This window comes from Aegilops tauschii, chromosome 3 (assembly GCF_002575655.3).
Source record: "Aegilops tauschii subsp. strangulata cultivar AL8/78 chromosome 3, Aet v6.0, whole genome shotgun sequence".
In the NCBI taxonomy this organism is placed as follows: Eukaryota; Viridiplantae; Streptophyta; class Magnoliopsida; order Poales; family Poaceae; genus Aegilops; species Aegilops tauschii.
In genome coordinates, this window is record NC_053037.3 from 551590691 (window position 1) to 551607039 (window position 16349).

General features: G+C 39.8%; 1 pseudogene; it reads right to left on the reverse strand.

Annotated features, from left to right (window-relative positions):
• Window positions 1-6821: 6821 nt before the first annotated feature.
• On the reverse strand, window positions 6822-16070 carry LOC141020659 (DNA (cytosine-5)-methyltransferase DRM2-like; annotated as a pseudogene).
• Between the last annotated feature and the right edge of the window lie 279 nt (window positions 16071-16349).

Sequence of the window (16349 nt, forward strand, 5' to 3'; positions counted from 1 at the left end):
CCATGCAACGGATGCACTAGAGCTATAAGTTTATGAAAGCTAAAAAAGAAACTAAGTGGGTGTGCATCCAACTTGCTTGCTCACGAAGACCTAGGGAAATTTGAGGATGCCCATCATTGGAATATACAAGCCAAGTTCTATAATGTAAATTCCCACTAGTATATGAAAGTGACAATATAGGAGACTCTCTATCATGAAGATCATGGTGCTACTTTGAAGCACAAGTGTGGTAAAAGGATAGTAGCATTGCCCCTTCTCTCTTTACTCTCTTTTTTTGGGGCTCCTCCCATGTTTTGGCCTTTTTTCGTCTGGAGTCTCATCCTGACTTGTGGGGGAATCATAGTCTCCATCATCCTTTCCTCACATGGGACAATGCTCTTATAATGAAGATCATCACACTTTTATTTACTTACAACTCAAGAATTACAACTCGATACTTAGAACAAAATATGACTCTATATGAATGCCTCCGGCAGTGTACGGGGATGTGCAATGAATCAAGAGTGACATGTATGAAAGGATTATGAACGGTGGCTTTGCCACAAATACGATGTCAACTACATGATCATGCAAAGCAATATGACAATGATGGAATGTGCCATATTAAACTGAACGGTGGAAAGTTGCATGGCAATATATCTCGGAATGGCTATGGAAATGCCATAATATTTAGGTATGGTGGCTGTTTTGAGGAAGTTATATGGTGGGTTTATGGTACCGGCGAAGGTTGCGCGACACTAGGGAGGCTAGCAATGGTGGAAGGGTGAGAGTGTGTATAATCCATGGACTCAACATTAGTCATAAAGAACTCACATACTTATTGCAAAAATCTATTAGTTGTCTAAATGAAGTACTATGCGCATGCTCCTAGGGGGATATTTTGGTAGGAAAAGACCATCGCTCGTCCCCGACCGCCACTCATAAGGAAGACAAGCAAAAAATAAATCATGCTCCGACTTCATCACATAACGGTTCACCATACGTCCATGCTACGGGAATCACAAACTTTAACACAAGTATTTCTCAAATTTACAATTACTCACTAGCATGACTCTAATATCACCATCTTCATATCTCAAAACAATCATAACGAATCAAACTTCTCATAGTATTCAATGCACTTTATATGAAAGTTTTATTACATCCCTCTTGGATGCCTATCATATTAGGACTAAATTTATAACCAAAGCAAATTAACATGCTGTTTAGAGACTCTCAAAATAATATAAGTGATGCATGAGAGTTCAATAATTTCTATAAAATGCACCGCCGTGCTCTAAAAAGATATAAGTGAAGCACTAGAGCAAAATTGCCTAGCTCAAAAGATATAAGTGAAGCACATAGAGTATTCTAATAAATCACGATTCATGCGTGTCACTCTCAAAAGGTGTGTACAGCAAGGATGATTGTGGCAAACTGAAAAGCAAAGACTCAAATCATACAAGACGCTCCAAGCAAAACACATGTCATGCAGTGAATAAAAATATAGCCTCAAGTAAAGTTACCGATAAACGAAGACGAAAGAGGGGATACCTTCCGGGGCATCCCCAAGCTTGGGCTCTTGGTTATCCTTGAATATTACCTTGGGGTGCCTTGGGAATCCCTAAGCTTAGGCTCTTGCCACTCCTTATTCCATAGTCTATCAAATCCTTGCCCAAAACTTGAAAACTTCACAACACAAAACACAATAGAAAATCTCATAAGCTCTGTTAGTATAAGAATATAAATCACCACTCTTGGTACTGTTGTGAACTCATTATTTATTTATATTGGTGTAATATCTACTGTGTTCCAACTTTTCCATGGTTCATACCCCCCGATACTAGCCATAGATTCATGAAAATAAGCAAACAACACATAGAAAACAGAATCTGACAAAACAGAACAGTCTGGATATTTCGAATACTTCTGTAACTCCAAAAATTCTGAAAAATTAGGACAACCTAAGCAATTTGTTTATTAATCTTCATCAAAAAGAATCAGTATTTTATCACGCTTCTGTTAAAAATGAGAATTGTTTTCCTGAGCGCAAATGTTTTTGTTTTTCAGCAAGATCAAATCAATTATCACCGTAAGCTATCCCAAAGGTCTTACTTGGCACAAACACTAATTATAACACAAAACCACATCTAACCAGAGGCTAGATGAATTATTTATTGCTAAACAGAACCTAAAAAGCAAAAACAAAAATAACATTGGGTTGCCTCCCAACAAGCGCTATCGTTTAACGCCCTTAGCTAGGCATTGATAATTTTAATGATGCTCACATGAAAGACAAGAATTGAAGCACAAAGAGAGCATCATGTATCATGTGAAAAACACATGTAAGTCTAACATACTTCCTATGCATAGGCATCTTATAAGTAAACAAATTATCAAGGCAAGCAAAAACTAGCATATGCAAGGAAGAAGAAAGGAACAATAGCAGTCTCAACATAACGAGAGGTAATTTTGTAACATGAAAATTTCTACAACCATATTTTCCTCTCTCATAATAATTACATGTGGGATCATATTCAAATTCAACAATATATCTATCACATAAAATTTTCTCTACATGATCCACATGCATGCAAAGTTGACACTCTTCCAAAATAGTGGGAATATCATTAACTAAAGTGAAGACCTCTCCGAACCCACTTTTAACAAAAACTTCATAAGATTGAACATTATCCAAATATGTGGGATCTAAAGTTGACACTCTTCCAAACCCACTTTCAGTGTTATTGCAAACATTATTATCAATCTCATATTCATCATGGGGCTTAAATAAATTTTCAAGATTATGAGTAAAATCACCCCAATCATGATCATTACAACAAGTAGTGGACATAGCAAAACTAGCATCCCCAAGCTTAGGGTTTTGCATATTATTAAAACAATTGAAATTAATAGAATTTATAATAATATCATTGCAATCATGCTTTTCATTCAAGGGGCTATCGTGAATCACTTCATAAATTTCTTGATCACAATTTTCAGATTCACGAATTTCAAGCAAAACCTCATAAACATAATCTTGTGCACTCAAATCACTAGCAATTGGTTCATCATAATTGGATCTTTTAAAAAGATTAGCAAGAGGATGAGGATCCATAAACTTTTAGCAAGCGAAGATGCAAGCAAAAGGAAGGCACATAGTAACACGAGCAAAGATAGCATACGAAAAGACAAACGGAAGAGGGGCGAAGAAAAAGGGCAAATCTTTTCGAAAATCGTTTTAGAAGTGGGGGAGAGGAAAACAAGAGGCGATGGCGAATAATGTAATGCAAGAGATGAGAGTTTATGATGGGTACTTGGTATGTCTTGACTTGGCGTAGATCTCCCTGGCAACGGCGCCAGAAATTCTTCCTGCTACTTCTTGAGCTTGCGTTGATTTTTTCCTTGAAGAGGAAAGGGTGATGCAGCAAAGTAGAGTAAGTATTTCCCATAGTTTTGAGAACCAAGGTATCAATCCAGTAGGAGATAACGCACAAGTCACCGAATACCTACACAAACAATCAAACAACTTGCACCCAACATGATAAAGGGGTTGTCAATCCCTTCACGGTTACTTGCAAAAGTGAGATCTGATAGAGATAGATAAACGGTAAAGTAAATATTTTTGGTATTTTTGGTTTATAGATCGGAAAGTAAAAGATTGTGAAAAGAGTAGATCGGAAACTAATATTGTAGATCGGAAACTTATATGATGGAAAATAGACCCGGGGGCCATAGGTTTCACTAGAGGCTTCTCTCAAGATAGTAAATAATACGGTGGGTGAACAAATTACTGCCGAGCAATTGATAGAAAGGCGCAAAGTTATGATGATATCTAAGGCAATGATCATGAATATAGGCATCACATCCATGTCAAGTAGACCGAAATGATTCTGCATCTACTACTATTACTCCACACATCGACTGCTATCCAGCATGCATCTAGAGTATTAAGTTCATAAAGAATGGAGTAACGCATTAAGCAAGATGACATGACGTAGAGGAATTAACTCAAGCAATATGATGAAAACCCCATCTTTTTGTCCTCGATGGCAACAATACAATACATGCCTTGATGCCCCTACTGTCACTGGGAAAGGACACCGCAAGATTGAACCCAAAGCTAAGCACTTCCCTCATTCCAAGAAAAACCAATCTAGTTGTCCAAACCAAACCGATAGTTTGAAGGGAATTACAAAGATATCAAATCATGCATAAAAGAATTCAGAGGAGATTCAAATAATATTCATAGATAAGCTGATCATAAATCCACAATTCATCGGATCTCGGCAAACACACCGCAAAAAAGTATTACATAGAATAGATCTCCAATAACATCGAGGAGAACATGGTATTGAGAATCAAAGAGAGAGAAGAATCCATCTAGCTACTAGCTATGGACCCGTAGGTCTGTGGTAAGCTACTCACGCTTCATCGAAAGGGAAATGGTGTTGATGTAGAAGCCCTCCGTGATCGAATCCCCCTCCGACGGGACGCTGGAAAAGGCCCCTAGATGGGATCTCATGGGTACAGAAAGATGCGGCGGTGGAAAAGTGTTTTCATGGCTCTCCTAGTTGGTTTGGGGATTTATAGGTATATATAGGCGAAAGAAATAGGTTGGTGGAGTCACGAGGGGCCCACAAAGGTGGGGGGCGCGCCCTCCATCCTTGTGGCCGCCTCGTGGCTCCTCCGACTTCATCTCCAAGTCTTCTGGTTGTCTTCTAGTCCAAGAAAAATCATCGTGAAGGTTTTATTCCGTTTGGACGCCGTTTGGTATTCCTTTCTGCGAAACTCTAAAACAAGGGAAAAAACAAGAACTAGCACCGGGCTCTAGGTTAATAGGTTAGTCCCAAAAATAATATAAAATAGCATATTAATGCATATAAAACATCCAAAACAGGTAATATAATAGCATGGAACAATCAAAAATTATAGATACGTTGGAGACGTACCAAACACTTCGAGGTGGTGGATTGCTCGTACTGAAAAGATCACACATGAACCATTCTGTCAGCTTTAAACTTGGCACACTTGTTCGCATGCAGTTGAGCTTCGTTCTTGAGTCTGAGGAAGGCCACCACTTCTTGTAATGAGGGAATGCTTCAAATATGGCCTTTTAAGGCATTATATATTATCGGTTGGAATATTATGGATGTAGCATCTTTTTCCTTGCTGCTACACACAAATGCTTAGAACACACAAACTCAGGTTGAATATCATACAGAGATCTTGAAATGGTCATCCATACACGTCTTGGAGCTTGGTCCACATTTTCATAGTAGAAAAAAGGTGGTCCAGTATCGTAAGGTGCCTTTTTATCGAAAAATGAACATGAAGGCAACAATTTTAAAAGGAGTGATACTACATCTTGTAATAGCCATATTAGCTTCATCTTTAAAAAGCCTATTATCTACTAATGAGTTGACCTTCTTGTCCTTCTCTGACATCTCCCGTACAAAATCCCGCACAAAAGCATAATAAAAACTATTATTAGAGAACACTTACTATATATTAATGAATTCTTAATGCCAACTAAGTGACTGTCATTTCAGCTCTTTACGTTGAGTCCTTGAGAATAAATCCCAAGTAAATGTTGATAACACTTCCAGTTTTTCTATGCCAAGTATGAGTGGCTTCCGCAAACAAAATGTTGGCCCGGCCTCACCTCTGTTTGTGTCGTGCCATAATATTCCAATGCCAATCACATTTCGGACACTCGGCTATTCTTGTGGCATGAACTATCAGTATACAAGGGGATAATTCAATCAATATCAACAAGTCTTAAGCAACACTATCTACTTGGAATGCGTTATCATTCCCTTGTGTGGTCTTTTGGGATACCGAGTAGATATTCAATCTATTGAGGCTCCAATGGAGTGACATTGTTCTTTCCAATCCAAACAAGATTCCCCTTTTCACACTGATTGATGGAATATTTTTGAACACTTACGAGGTTGTGCATTGCCCATGGTGAAAAGATCACACCTGAACAATTCTGTGAGCTTTGCACTTATGACACTTGTTCACGACCAGTTGAGCTACGTTCTCGAGTCCTAGGAAGGCCGCCGCTTCTTGTAAAGAGGGAATGCCTCAAATATGGCCTTTGGATGAAGAGAAAGAAGAGGTACTGTGTTCTCAATTGGTAAATTATGGGTGTAGCCTTTTTTCCTTGCTGATGGACTGTAATGCTTAGAACCATAAACTCGGGTTCAATGTCATACAAAGATCTTGAAATGGTCATCCAGACACATCTAGGAGGTTGGGCCACAGTTTCGTAGTAGAAAAAGGTGGTCCATATCTTAAGGTGCCTTTTCCATAGAAAAATGAACATCAAGGCAATAATTTTAAAAGGACTAATACCACATGTTGTAATAGCCATATTAGCTTCATCTTCAAAAGAGCCCATTATTTACAACTCCCTCCGTCTATAATGTAAGACATTTTTTAACTAGCATAGCCTGCAAAACGACTTATATTATGGGACGAAGGGAGTAATAAGTTGATCTTCTCATCCTTCATTGACATCTCTCATCCAAATTCATGCAGAAAAGTGTATAACAAAAACTAACATTAGTGAAAATTTGCTATGTATTACTGACCTCTTCATGCCAGCTAAGTGACTGCATTTCACCTCTTTACGATGAGTCTTCATGAATAACTCCCAAGTAAATGTCTATAACACTTCAAGTTTCTCTATGCGAAGTATGAATGGCTTCTGCATACAAAATACCGGCCCAGACTCACATCCCTGTGTATCGTGCCATAATATCCTGATGCCAATCATTTTGGACATCCTGTGATTCATGTGGCATGAACTATCAGTACACAAGGGGATACTTCAATCAATATATCAACAAGTGGTAAGCAACAATATCTACTTTGAATGAGTTGTCATCCCTTGTGTGGTCCTTTCAAAAACCGAGTAGATATTCAATCTCCTGCGGCTCCAATGGAGTGACTTTGTCCTTTCCAATCCAAACAAGATTCTCCTTTCTGCATTGATTGATGACATATTTTTAACACTTCGGGGCAGTGGATTTCCTGTGCTGCAAATATCACATCACAACCGTTCTGTTAGCTTTGCACTTGCCACACTTCTTTGCAAGAAGTAGAGCTGCATTCTTGAGTCCCAGGAAGGCCGCCACACCTTGTAATGAGGGAATGCCTCAAATATGTTATAAGTTGGCAAATTATGCATGTAGCTTCTTTTCCTTGCTGCTACACACAAATGCTTAGAACACACAAACTCAGGTTGAACGTCATACAGAGATCTTGAAATGCTCATCCATAAACACATGGAGCTTGGGCCATATTTTCATAGTATATAAAAGGTGGTCCATTATCTTAAGCTGCCTTTTACGTAGGAAAATGAACATCAAGGCAACAATTTTACACAGACTAATACCACATCTTGTAATGGCCATATTAGCTTCATCTTCAAAAGAAACCATTATCTACTAATGAGTTGATCTTGTTGTCCTTCTTTGAGATCTCTCATCCAAACTCCTACAGGAAAGTATAACAAAAACTCAGATTAGAGAACACTTGCTATGTATTACTGGCTTCTTAAGGCCAACTAAGTGAAAGGCATTTCACTTATTTATGAGGAGTCCTTGAGAATAAATCCCAAGTAAATATTGATAACACTTCTAGTTTTTATATGCCAAGTATGAATGGCTTCGGTGGAGAAAATACTGGCGTAGCCTCACCTCCCTGTGTGTCATGCCATAATATTCCGATGCCAATCATATTTCGTACATCCTGTTATTCTTGTGGCATGAACTATCAGTTCACAAGGGGGTACTTCAATCAATATATTAACAAGTGGTAAGCAACATTATCAACTTGGAATGAGTTGTCGTCCCCTTATGTGGTCCTTAGGGAAACCGAGTAGATATTCAATTTCTTGAGGCTCTAATGGAGCGGCTTTGTTCTTTAAAACCCAGACAAGATTCACTTTTCTGTACTGGTTGATGACATATTTTTTAACACTTCATGGCAGTGGATTGCCCGTGCTGGAAAGATCACACCTGAACTATTCTGGCAGCTTTTCACTTGCCACACTTTCTTCGTAAGAAGTTGAGCTAGATTTTCGAGTCCGAGGAAGGCCAGTGCTTCCTGTAATGAGGGAATGCCTCAAAAATGGCCTTTGGAGGCAGTGGAAGAAGAGGTTCTCTATTCTCGGTTGGAAAATTATGGATGTAGCCTTTTTTCCTTCCTTACTGTAACATCCCAAAATTCTAAATTTTGGAATGTTATATTAAATAAATATTTATGATTGTTTGTTTGATTGTTGTGTGACTGATTGTGCGAAATAGAGTGGAATTTGAAACTTTTTGAAAGTTGAATGAGAGGGAATGAAATGACTTTCCCAAACTTTTCACTTTGCATTCTGATCTCCATGAATTCAAATTCTTTTCAAATGCAAAATCCTAGAGTGAAGATGACATGACTTCTTCCAATTAAAAGGAAAAGAGTTTTGAAAATATTTGAATTTAATTTGCAATAATTCAAACCAGAAACTTTATGCAACTCAATGATTTTCATGAGAGAAGATAAAATGACTTCTTCAAATTATGTGAAATATGAGTTGGAAGTTTAAAAGAATAAAATTGAAAGTTCTTTTGAAACCCATTTTTTTCAATTTAGAGTTATTTGGTTTTTCTTCAAATTATTTTTCTCCAAAAATAAAATATATGAAAAAGGGTAAAATGATTCCCTACCGTAGAAAAAAATGGAGAAAAATGAGTTTGAGATCATTTTGGTATTTTAAATAATTTAATTTGCATTTTTAATGCAACAGTAGCACTGTTTGCTTTATCTACATTTTTGTGTATTTTATTTGTACCCGCAACTATGTTCACATTTTAGGATTTCTTTTTATGAATATTTTGATATATTATATGCCTATATAATATTATTTAAAAAAAATAAACGGCCGAAGCCACCGAGGCCCATCTCTCTCTCCCCTCACCTGCGACCCACTGGCCCAGCTCGGCGCGCAAGCGCCGAATCCCTTTCTATCCGATCGCCCGCACCGTTTTCCCTCGCTCTCTCTCTGGCGCTGGACCCCACCTTTCTTTCCTCTTCCTCACGTACAAAACAGAGTCCTACAGGTACACGTACACGTACACGACGCCGTTCCGCGTCCGATCTTCGTGGAAACCCTACTCCGGGTCGACCCCATCCCCAAGCAATATGTCCTATAAATACCCGAGGTCGTCCTCGTCCGATTCCCCTTTAAAACCCTCGCCAAAACCATCTCTAAGTGACGCCGTCGCCGTTCCAATCTAGGCCAGCCGATCAGAGTTCACCGCTCGACTTCAACCGCCCGTGAGCTCTTCGAGGCCTCTCTTTCCAGAGGTTCCTACCTCTCGTCTTTACGCATCTTTTTGACATACTTTAGGCACCCAGGTTCAACCGGAGCCACCGCCTCAAGCTCGCAACGCCGCTGGAGTTCACGCAGAGCACGAGAGTTTGCGCCAACGCCCGCTCGACCCCGACGTCTCCTCGCCTCACCATCAACAGAAAATCGGACGCCCTCGCCGCACTGCATCGCCTGGACACTGCCACCGCCGCCCACGACCGCCGGGGCCGCCGCTCCACCGGATCCGAAGCCGACCCGACACGCATGATCTTCTCTGTAAGCGTATGCATGTTCTTCCTTTCAGTTAGAAAAAAAATGTTTTGGTTTTTTATATTGATCGGTTTTATTTAGATCGGTTTAGTAGATCGGTTTTCTTCGGTTAGATCGAACCGGTCCGCTATTATTTTATTAAGAGCGGACTAGAATTTTAGTTATCTTACAGCCGAGTACCGTATAGATTCGGATCACCCACTTCCCTGGCCCAATAGCAGCCCGACTTGTAGCTAGTGCCCGATCTGTTTTTTTGTTTTTGTTTTGTTTCTGTTTTAAAAACAGAAAAGTTTCAATCTTAGATATTCAATATCTTTTATCTTTTAGACCCAAATTGAGTGATTCTTTTTGCATTAGATTGAAAATTTCATTTAGCTTCTGTTAGTGCAATTGGATTTCAAATTTTAGTAGTTTAAAATTGAGTTTGCATGAATTTGTTCAAATCACTATTTTGGTCATATTTTGAGTTTTATAGAATATTTTTTATTGATTCTTTTTGCTACTGTTTTATTATGGTTTTGTCTATCCAGTAGCATGTAGTTATTTATTTTTAGTATATTTTAAATTAGGTTTTTAGCAAAACAGTACTGTTTTAGTTATAGTTTTGTTTTAGTCTTTTCTTTATTGTTTTTATTAGTTTTAAATTATTTCTTTTTGTCACCTTTGAAAAATTTAGTTTTGTTTCTGTTAGTCAACCAAAGAAAATTTTATTTGTATTTTAAAATTTTATTTTATTTAGTTTTGTATGAAAACTTGTTTAGGTCATAGTTAGTGTTTCATAAAAGCTTTTTATTTGTTTCATTTTGCAAATAAAATTTTATGAAAAATACTTTCTGTTAACTTAGTTGTTTTATATTTTCTTTTCTGTTAATTTATTAGTTTAGAGCTTTATTTTGTTGTTTAGTTTTATGTAGGACAAAGAAAAAATATTTATATTGTTTGTAGTAATGCCTTAGACTTTTCCTTAGTTTTTCTCGTAGTTTTGCTTGAAGTCCTTTGGATTTTATTTGGGTTTTATTATTTGATTTCCTTGTTGTTTATTGAGAATTATGATTGCTAGAAATTGCTTGCTAGAATGATTGCTTATGTGAATGCAATGTTTGACTAGATTTTCTTCGGAGAGTGACGAATAGTGCTATCAGGATTTCTCTGAGAGCGATATAATCTTCACAGTAACACCAAGCAAGTTCACTTTGACCATGTTTTTCATACCTATGTTTTATTTGCATGTAGTAGCACCCTTTTAACAATCCCTCTAGTAGTGTTATTGAATCTTGTAGTTGAGTAGAATGCATGAGGTAGGAACCCATCTCCCTGTTACCGCCCGGGACGTTGTTTAGTTTCAATGCTACGCTATAGTAGACGGGGTTGGTATGAGTTGTCGGGAGTGGTGTGAGAATGGAGGACTCTACGTCAATGATGACAAATTCATGATGGCATCGGCAAGGACTGCATCTTCAGGACTTTCAAGACTTCAAGATTTCGAGACTCGAGACAAGAATTCAATACACACTACTGGGTGAAGGACGGTTGACGGGCACCCTGGAGAAACCAGTGGATGGCCGGGATGCATGGAGAAGCGCCATGACATCTTGCCGAAAGCTTCACCCAGACTCAAAGAGACGAAAGAATACTTCATGCCCGGAAGCTTACCTGTGCAATCGCAAGTCACTATGGGCTCTGGCTTGGTTGACCTTAGTTGTGACTCTGGCTGGGACGGTGCTAGCAGATGTAGAACTACGATAGGATTGGATGAGCACCGGACAGTGGTTAGAGGAACTCTTCGGAAGACCATGTTTCGGTCATCTTGTTCTCAAACACCCTGAAGTGCGAGAACGTAAAAAGAGGGATCGAATCTTGTGGGTAAAGTGTACAAACCTCTGCAGAGGGTTAAAACCTAATCGATTAGCCGTGTCCCCGGTTATGGACAATTTGAGCCTCTGGACTTGGATCTATCTCGGAACTCTCAACACCGGACTGATAACATAATTGTGGGCAACTTATGATGATTTTGGATTATGAGGCATCGGTTGGCGGAACCATGTCATGATAGAAAACTCTGTAGCACAGACTCCTCATATTCCTTTGTTGTAGGGAAAATAAAATCAGCTTTTGCGCAAACAAAACTCAGACCCATAGCCACAAAGCCATATTGCATATAGTATAGTTTATCATCCATTTTTCCTACAGTGATCTTGCCGGTACATTCAATGTACTGACCTACACGGCTGCAACGTATCATGTTGCAGGATTTTATACGATGAGTGAGTTTTGTTGATTGGGTTACGGTCTACACTCAACCTGCCGATGGCGTTGATGGGACTCCACACCCGATTGATTGTTTCCGCTGAGACTATGAGGTATATATCAGTTTTACGTTATTTATACATGTGATTGCACTTTGATATATACATTGATGTACTGTGTGTGCTAGCATACCGATCCAGAGATGGCACAGATGCACAGAGACTTGACCGTCTGAGGTCGGGTCGCTACACTTACGCACACGAATGCTTAGAACCCACAAACTCAACTTGAATGCCATACAGAGATCTTGAAATGGTCGTCCATACATGTCTAAAAGCTTGGGCCACATTTTCATAATATAAGAAAGGTGGTCCCTTATCTTAAGGTGCCTTTTCCATAGAAAAATGAATATCAAGGCAACAATTTTAAAAGAACTGATACCACATCTTTTAATAGCCACATTAGCTTCATCTTCAAAAAAATCCCAATATCTACTAATAGTTGATCTTCTTGTCCTTCTCTAACATCTCTCCTACAAAAAATAGCACAAAAGTATGAAAAAACTAATATTAGAGAATAGTTACTATATATTAGTGACTTCTTAGTGCCAACTAAGTGACTGGCATTTCAGCTCTTTACGACGAGTCCCTTAGAATAACTCCCAAGTAAACGTTTATAACACTTCCAGTTCCTCTATGCCAAGTATGAATGCCTTCTGCAGATAAGATGCATGCCCGGCCTCACCTCCCTATGTGTCATCACATAATGTTCTTATGCCGATCACATTTTGGACATCCTTCTATTCTTACGGCATGAATTATTAATACCCAAGGGGGTACTTCAATCTATCAACAAGTGGTAAGCAACAGTTTCAACTTGGAATAAGTTGTCGTCCCATTGTGTGGTCCTTTGGGAAACCGAGCAGATATTCAATCTCTCGAGGCTCCAATTGAGGGACTTTGTTCTTTCCAACCCAGACACAAGATTCTCCTTTTTTTCACTGGTTGATGGAATATTTTTAAAAATTTTGAGGCGTCGGATTGCCCGTGGTGTAAAGATCACACCTGAACCGTTCTATCAGCTTTACACTTGCCACACTTCTTCGCAAGCAGTTGGGCTTCGTTCCCGAGTCCCGGGAAGGCCACCACTTCTTGTAATGAAGGAATACCTCAAATGTGGGCTTTGGAGGCAGAGGAAGAAGATCTGCTCTGTTCTCAATTGGCAAATTATAGATGTACCCTTTTTTCCTTGTTGTCACGCACTAATGCTTAGAACACATAAACTTAGGTTGAATGTGATATTGAGATCTTGAAATGGTCGTCCATACACGTCTAGGAGCTTGGGCCACATTTTCATAGTAGAAAAATCGTGGTCCATTATCTTAAGGTGCCTTTTCCTTAGAAAAATGAGCATCAAGGCAACAATTTTAAAAGGACTGATACTACATCTTGTAATAGCCGTATTAACTTCATCTACAAAAAACTCCATTATCTACTAACGAGTTGATCTTCTTCTCCTTCTCTGACATCTCTCGTACAAAATCCTGCACAAAAGTATAACAAAAACTAATATTAGAGAACACTTACTATATATTACTGACATCTTAATGCCAACTAAGTGACAGGCATTTTAGCTCCTTACAACAAGGCCTTTGGAATAACTCGCTAGTAGATGTTGATAACACTTCTGGTTCTTCTATACCAAGTGTAAATGGCTTCTAAAGACAAGATACTGCCTCGGCCTCGCCTCCCCATGTGCCATGCCATAATATTCTGATGCCAGTCAAATTTTGTACATCCTGCTATTCTTATGGCATGAACTATCAGTACCAAGGGGATACTTCAATCAATATCTCAACAAGTGGTAAGCAACAATATCAACTTGGAATAAGTCGTCCTCCCCTTGTGTGCCCCTTTGATTAACCAATTAGATATTCAATCTATTGATGCTCCAATGGAGTCACTTGTTCTTTCCAACCCAGACAAGATTCTCCTTTTTGCACTAATGGATGGAATATCTTTGAACACTTTGAGGGTGGCTTGCCCATGGTGGAAAGATCACACTTGAACCATTCTATCAGCCTTACACTTGCCAAACTTGTTCACAAGTAGTTGGGCTGCGTTCCGAGTCCCAAGAAGGCCACCGCTTCTTGTAATGAGGGAATGCCTCAAATATGGCCTTTGGAGGCAGAGGAATAAGAGGTGTTGTGTTCTAAATTGGAAAATTATGGATCTAGGCTCTTTTCCTTGTTGTTGCACACAGATGCTTAGAATCCATACGCACTCGGGTTGAATTTCATACAGGAATCTTTATATGGTCGTCCATACACGTCAGGGAGCTTTGGCCACATTTTCATAGTAGAAAAAGGTGGTCTAGTATCTTGTTTAAGAATAATTTTGGTCAATCTGACTGATGGTGGGCTACAATTGGGCAGGTAAATCCAACCATTGGTTTTGGGAGAGGCATAGATGTTAATCATGGTTGTAATCCAAATTGACCTGTGTTGTACCTCCATACCGCTTCTTCTTTTTCTTGCTCTCTACCATCATTCTTGCTTTCTTTCTCCTCTAAAGATTTTAAGTGTATGCCCATAACCTGCCAAATGTACACATATTGCAGTGCCCTTACATCAAATTAAAGGAGAAAAACCATTTTCTTATTCCAATGTACATCAAACCACAAACTACCTGTTGGCCTTGTAAGTTAAAATCGCCTGCAACCTGTGATGCACTAATCGAATCAACTAATATAGAGAGATCAACATCCGCACCTAAATATTTTAACAGATATATATATATATATATATATATATATATATATATATCATAAGGAGCCTTTTCCATAGGAAAATGAACATCAAGGAACAATTTTACAACCACTGATACCACATCATGTAATAGCCATATTAGCTTCATGTTTAGAAAATCCCATATTTATTAATGAGTTGATCTTCTGATCTTTCTCTGACATCTCTCGTACAAAATCCTGCACAAAAGGATAACAAAAACTAAGATTAGAAAACACTTGATATACATTACTGATTCTTAATGCCAACTAAGTGATTGGCCTTTTAGTTCTTTACGACGAGTCCTTGAGAATAACCCCCAAGTGAATGTTGATAACCCTTCCAGTTCCTCTATGACAAATGTGAATGGCTTCTGCAGACAAATATTGGTCCAACCTCACCCACCTCCCTATGTGTCGTGTCGTGCCATAATATTCCAATGCAAATCACACTTTGGACATCCTGCTATTATTTTGCCATGTGCTATCAATACCTGAGGGAATGCTTGAATCAATATATCAAGTGTCCATCTTTGCCATAAAGTGTTTTTGGCTGTAGAAGTTGTTGGCTTTGTGTCTATGTTGAAGCCACATTCTGAACCCAGCAAAGAGTAGGAGGATTCTAAAGGAGGGAATGATGGGGTTTTTGCATCAGGTGCCATTATATGTCCTTACAGCTGAAGAAGTTCACAACTCCCCAATTGGATCTTGTTGCACTGTTCGCATTGTTTATATGAATTTTGTAAATTATCTTATTTACTTCTAGTAAAAAATTATGGTATGAATTTATTCAAAAGTGTAGTCATTTAAGATTGGGAATTGTTTTAAATCGGACGATTGGGCGAGATTTCTGTTGGTTGCTCGCTCAGTGCATCACGCAGCTCTGGGCCCCATGCATCGCTCGCTTCCCTCCCATTATCTCCTCCACCCATTCATTATCCCCTCAACACTTCCCTTCTCTTTCCCTTTATTTCCTCTTCGACCGCCATGGATGACCTCTTGTATCCACACATCGTGCCCTCTTTTGCCACCGGGACGACGAGCTACGACGGCGGCCATGGGAGGATGATGTGAATCCAGGAGGTTCAGCACCGACAAGTGGTTCGATGCCTTGGGCGCGCGTTGCGTCGGTGCCAGCGGGGACAAACTAAGTTGCGGCCGCCGGTGTGGGGGGCATGCTGCAACCGGCCATGATAGAGCTAGGGACCGTCGGTGCGGCGTGCTGCAACCCATGGCGAGGCTGTATGCTGCAAACGGCAGTTGCAGGATGCTTGAACCGGCTGGGAGGATGTTGCAATAGTGGTCGTACCCGACGATGGCGGCTAACAAGTGTTGCAACCGCGTTGGCAAAAACTGGAACCACGAATCCACGATCACTAGATGCTGGAATGCGACTACCCGAAGCTTTTCCAGTGGTGACCATGACCCGACGGGATGCTGTAACCGATGTGTCTGGATATTGAAACCGGCACCCACCGTTGCGGCAACTGGCTTCGATGACGGCTATGGTGGGGCGCTACACCGACAACGAATGTTGGAACCGCAAGGCTGATTTGCTGGGACCGGCAGCTCGTTTTGCTGCAAAGGGGCGGACCATGCGAGCACCGGCACCGCACCCGTCGGGCCGGCAAACGGTGTAACGATGTTGCAAGGGGAAGTGCTGGGAGGCCGTGGGTGGCGACGAGCCGATGCGCTGCGACAA